Source organism: Pelophylax lessonae, assembly GCF_965119305.1.
Source record: "Pelophylax lessonae genome assembly, chromosome: 2".
NCBI lineage: Eukaryota > Metazoa > Chordata > Amphibia > Anura > Ranidae > Pelophylax > Pelophylax lessonae.
In genome coordinates, this window is record NC_138769.1 from 174079008 (window position 1) to 174084426 (window position 5419).

Genomic DNA, 5419 nt, shown 5'->3' on the forward strand with positions numbered 1-5419 from the left:
CGCTTGCAGTGCGGAGAGGGAGGTGTCACAGCCCCTGCTGCTCTCTATGGGGAATCGGATGAGAGCGGACCGCCTTCCATCCGATCCCCAGAACGGATGGAAAATAGGGTTTCCATCCGTCCGGATTTCACGGACAGGATTGGATGCGGATGGCAGCGGGTGTCAGCGGACATGTCACCGCTGACATCCGCTGCTCCATAGGGCTGAATGGGGCATCCGATCAGATCCGCCTAAAAAACTGACAGGCGGATCTGATCGGACCGCCCGAGTGAAAGAGCCCTAAGGAGGATTATTCCTAATGGCCACTGATGTAAGCAGCAATCTTCTTACTGATCACCAATGGAATTAGCATTCTTCCCTCTAACCCCCAATGTAGGGAACATTTTTCCCACTCACCGCCGATATAAAGAAAATTATTATTTTTTTTTTCATCCGTCCCTTATTATTATCATCATCATCATTATTATTAATATCATTATTAATATAAAAATATTAATTGTAGTAAACATAATTTGGCTGTATGGAGCAGCCCCAGGTGTCAAATACATTCGGTATGTCACATTATTTATGCTTTTATGAATTCCCATGTCTCAACTTATTGTGCACATTAATATACTATGAGTTGAGGATACAATAATTAATAATTAGTAAGAGTTTATTGAAACCTGAAAGTTATTTCAAGGGTTCTGCCATGGTAATAGGATTAGAGGATGCTCAATGAGGTAAAGCGTCATTCACACTGACAGTGTCAAACCTGTATGTATAGATTATTTCCAAATGCATACAAATGCATGTAATGATTGTTTAATGGTATCATTCAATCTGAGTGTTTATCTGAATTTAAGTGCGGTAAGTTTAGCTGTATTTAGAGAAATGGAAATCTGTGCATCCAGGATCCAATTAGAAACTTTCAGCCACTTCACACTGATGCGGTGCGGGACATCACATGTAATTCCCACAGGAATCCCAGCACATTCCTGTGTGAATTAAGCCCCGTACACACGTACCGATCGTCGGCCGACGGAACGTCCTACAAATGTTCGCGGCTGGTGTGTTTGTTGTTTGTCTGTTGAAAAGTGCTCCAAACTTGCCCAGGACATTTGTCTTCCGACAGAAAATGACGTCACTACGTTCCACGCACGTTCGCCGCTACAAAAGAGGAAGTGAGTGTTTGGCCGTGACCCTTCTGGGCATCTCGCGCTGATTTCGGTAGCATTTGTTTGGTTGACGACATTTCGCTATTTTCCGAGACATCGTTCGAGAATTTATTATGGCGACCGTGAATTCGTCCGTTGCTGTCGTTAGTGTTGGAGTTTTGGCTCTGAGACGACGTACGAGCAATAGGAAGAAGAAGCGGACCTCCTGGACGAAAAATTGGTTGCTTAACCGTGATCAATTTTCTCATATGTCCTTGCTGAGGGAGCTCCAGGAAAATAATCCTGATGACTTCAGGAATTATTTGAGGATGACGGATCCCATCTTTTACCGTCTTCTTGCCCTGGTGTCCCCCTATATTCTGAAGCAGGATACTTGTATGCGGCTTGCAATTACTCCTGAGCAAAGGTTAATTGCGACGTTGAGGTATCTTGCAACAGGGAGAAGCCTGCAGGATCTGAAGTTCACCACAGGCATCTCCCCCCAAGCTCTTGGAGTCATCATCCCTGAGACCTGCTCTGCCATCATCAAGGTCTTGCAGAAGGACTATATCAAGGTATGTTTGATTTTTTACATTACATTACATGTATTACTAGTTTCACCTGAATTATGATGTTTTTTGATGTACAGCAATTGACACAGGCCATTATTTGTAAACTACCCTCTGTCCGCATGCACATAGTAGTAAAGATGTAGATTATCTTTAACCATTTGTAAAATTACCCACTAACCACCCCACCATTCTCTCCTATGTGTCCCTAAACGCATTGCCTGTTAACAGTATTTTGAATTTGGGTCATTTTATTGCTTTCCCTCAAACAATTATTCCTTGGCCAATGTTTTAGTACCTAGTTAATGATTTATCTAAAATACATCAGTCCATCCATTCCCACCTATGATTCTGTATGTTTATGTAATGATGTTAAAACCTTCACTGACCACAAGCCCTAATTGATGTATAAATGCCCAGTTTTACTTACCCATCCCCCCACCCACATGCTAAATCTCAAAGTCAGCATATACCAAAGCTCAAGTTCAGAGGTCTTCAAACTATGGCCCACCAGTTGTTCACGAACTTCAATTTCCATCATGCCTAGTCATGTCTGTGAATGTGAGAGAATTACAAGGCCTCATGGGATGTGTAGTTCTGCAACAGCTGGAGGGCCGTAGTTTGTAAATCTCAGCTCTAGCTGGTGAGTATAATGGGCCATACACACTAGAAGATTGTCAGAACAATTTATCCTTCCGATTTACCAAAACCAAATAATATGAGGTCCAACAAACACTTTCAAATCCTATGCAATCTGGTAGGCCCTTGCACTACATAGAAAAGTTAAATCTGCACGAAAAAGTCTTCAGAGAATCTTCTAGTGTGTATGGCCCTTTACAATATAAGAACAATAGGAGGTTGAAAAGAAATGTATGTAGATGTTACATCCCCATATCCAAACCTTTGCCTTCCTGTTGTATATTTTTTTAGCAAGTTGCATAAGCATTTAACAGACAACTGTGTGTGTAATTAATAATGTGATGTGCTCAAGCACTAATTTTATTTATTTTTTTTTTTTTTATTTTTTCCCCACAGTTTCCTTCAAACGCAGAGCAATGGCTGGAGATTTCTGATCAATTTCTGGAGAAGTGGAATTTTCCCAATTGTGGGGGTGCTATTGATGGGAAGCACGTCCGCATTGTCCCCCCTCCGAATTCCGGCACATTTTATTATAATTATAAAGGTTTTTTTAGTATAGTCATGCTAGCCATAGTTAATGCAAACTATGAGTTTATTTTTTTGGATATTGGCAAAAATGGCCGCAATTCGGATGGGGGAGTTATTGATCAGACGGAGTTCGCTCGTCGTCTAAAGAACGGCACTCTGAACCTGCCATCCAGGGAGCAAACTGTTGAGGGTATGAGCTTTGTGTTTATCGCAGATGAGGCTTTTGCGCTTGGGGAGCATCTCATGAAGCCCTACCCTCAGAGGAACCTCACCCCAGACCAAAGGATTTACAACTACCGGTTGTCCAGAGCTCGCAGAGTTGTGGAGAATGCCTTCGGGATAATGGCCAACCGGTTCCGGATATTCCTGACGTCCATAAACCTGGCACTGTACAAAGTGGATAATGTGGTCTTGTGTTGCTGCATTTTGCACAACTTCCTACGCAGGAATGCACAAAATTATGTCTTGCAGCAACTGGATACTGACCCTGCTATGCCAGGTACAAGTGGAGAGGCCCAACCTTCTAACCAAGTGGAGTCCATGACGTCAATGGAAGTTGGACGGTCAGCATTGGCATCACACAGGGCCCGTCAGATCCGCCAGGAATATCTGGACTATTTCGTGGGGAGAGGAGCTGTGTCCTGGCAGCAATCACTGTCACACACCCATTAATCTTGTTAAAGATTGGACACACAAGATAAATGTCAGAGATATATTATTTTTCAACACATTAAACAAAAATTGCAATGATTCTGTATTGTGGATTATAATCATTTGGGCACATATGCCAAACACAATTATTTGGGTTAATCATGTGTTATATATGTGTGACTTTGGAAGGGTTAATACATTCATCAGTGTGTTTCTTGACTGTAGTCTCTCACCAGCTGATCCAAAGTGATGATGGCCATGTGTTATTTTTTAGCCAGTGGTGTAAATACAAGGGCCTTCTGCACCCCACAAAATGTACACAAACCCTGTCACATTGAGAACTAGGTCACACCCAAGGTTCATCTAATGTCACCTTACATTGGTGTTCATTGTCCAGAAGTTGCCCATACTATATATTTCATATAATACATTAGGGTATTAACAAAGTACCTACACCTGTTATGTTGTGTTCATTTATGACATCCTTCTCACTGCCCACCAATGTTAGGATATGTCAGTGTTATGTGAAACTTGATCATTGTTCATCTCAAAGTGTTATATATATAGGTAATGGAAAGTGAACTAGAGCAACGAACAAGCAATACACTATAGATTACACTGATCTCCCTACACTGATTGCTACTGGCAATATCAATGCCATATTGAATCCTAGGACTGCTAGTACCTTGAGTGTTGAGTCACACTTATGCGATGCGGGAAGTCTGCGACTTTGCAGCCTTCCAGCATTGCATAAGGGTGACCCGCCACTTACTTTTTCCACAGGATTGTATTCCACAAGTGTTAAGCACTGTGCGATCCAATCCAGATACATCAGAAATAAAGGGTCATGTGCGACTTGTATGCGTGTTCAGTGCGAATGTAGCCATACAAAGTGTATGTCTCAATTCACACTGCACATCTGATGGCATGTAATATCGTAGCGCACTGCTCCTTTATTACATGCGATCAGATGTTCATGCGAAAATCAGCTATACAGTTTGTATGGCTCAATTCGCACTGCACTCGCACAAAAGTCGCACATGATGCATTTATTCAGCCGCATCAGGATAGGATCGCACAATCGTTCAAACTTGTGTGATCCGATCCTGTGTGAAATGTCAGATCGCACTGTGATAAACTGGGGGTATCTTTAACATTTCATTGACACCTCCAGCAACTCGCATATGGCAGTGACCAAAATGCTTTCATTAACATGTAAATATGGGAATAGGACAGCCATCATACATTTAGTGCTTCTTTACACAGCTTTAGACCTCGACCCCCCAACTAAAGTCTAATAAAGAATTGAACACACATTGTTGAATGTAAAAACGTTTTAGTATCAAACATTCACAGGGTTAGGGTTAGGGTTAGGGTTAGGGTTAGGGTTAGGGTTAGGGTGTTGTAAAGTGCTTTTCCCAAACTTGGGTACACTCTTTAACATCTGAGTGTAATTAAAATGCCCTAAAACATTCTAAAAAAATTGTAACATCAGGAACATCCCAATACAAACATTAAAAACCTAGTAAAATTGTGGCTTAAAATTTGCCAATCATGTCCACAAAATTGCGCATTTTGATTTGTAATGCCGTTGCAGTCTCCTTTATTTGTTCCAGGTCTGCGCAGCATTGGAGAGCCTCACGGGTCAATTTGGCTAATGTGCAACTATGTAAAACATGGTCTGTAAAAATTAAAAAAAAATGAGTCAATGTGAATCACCTACATGAGGTCATAATAATAGAGAAACATTTGGTGTCCAGGTAATCTTAAATTCCTCTCGAGTTAATACCTACCCTGTTCTTATGCTCTTTTGCCCTAGGCTCTTCTTCTTCCTCCTGTCCTCCTCCGATGCTGTTGCTGATGATTCTGCCGGTCTCCTGAGCTTACTATATATTC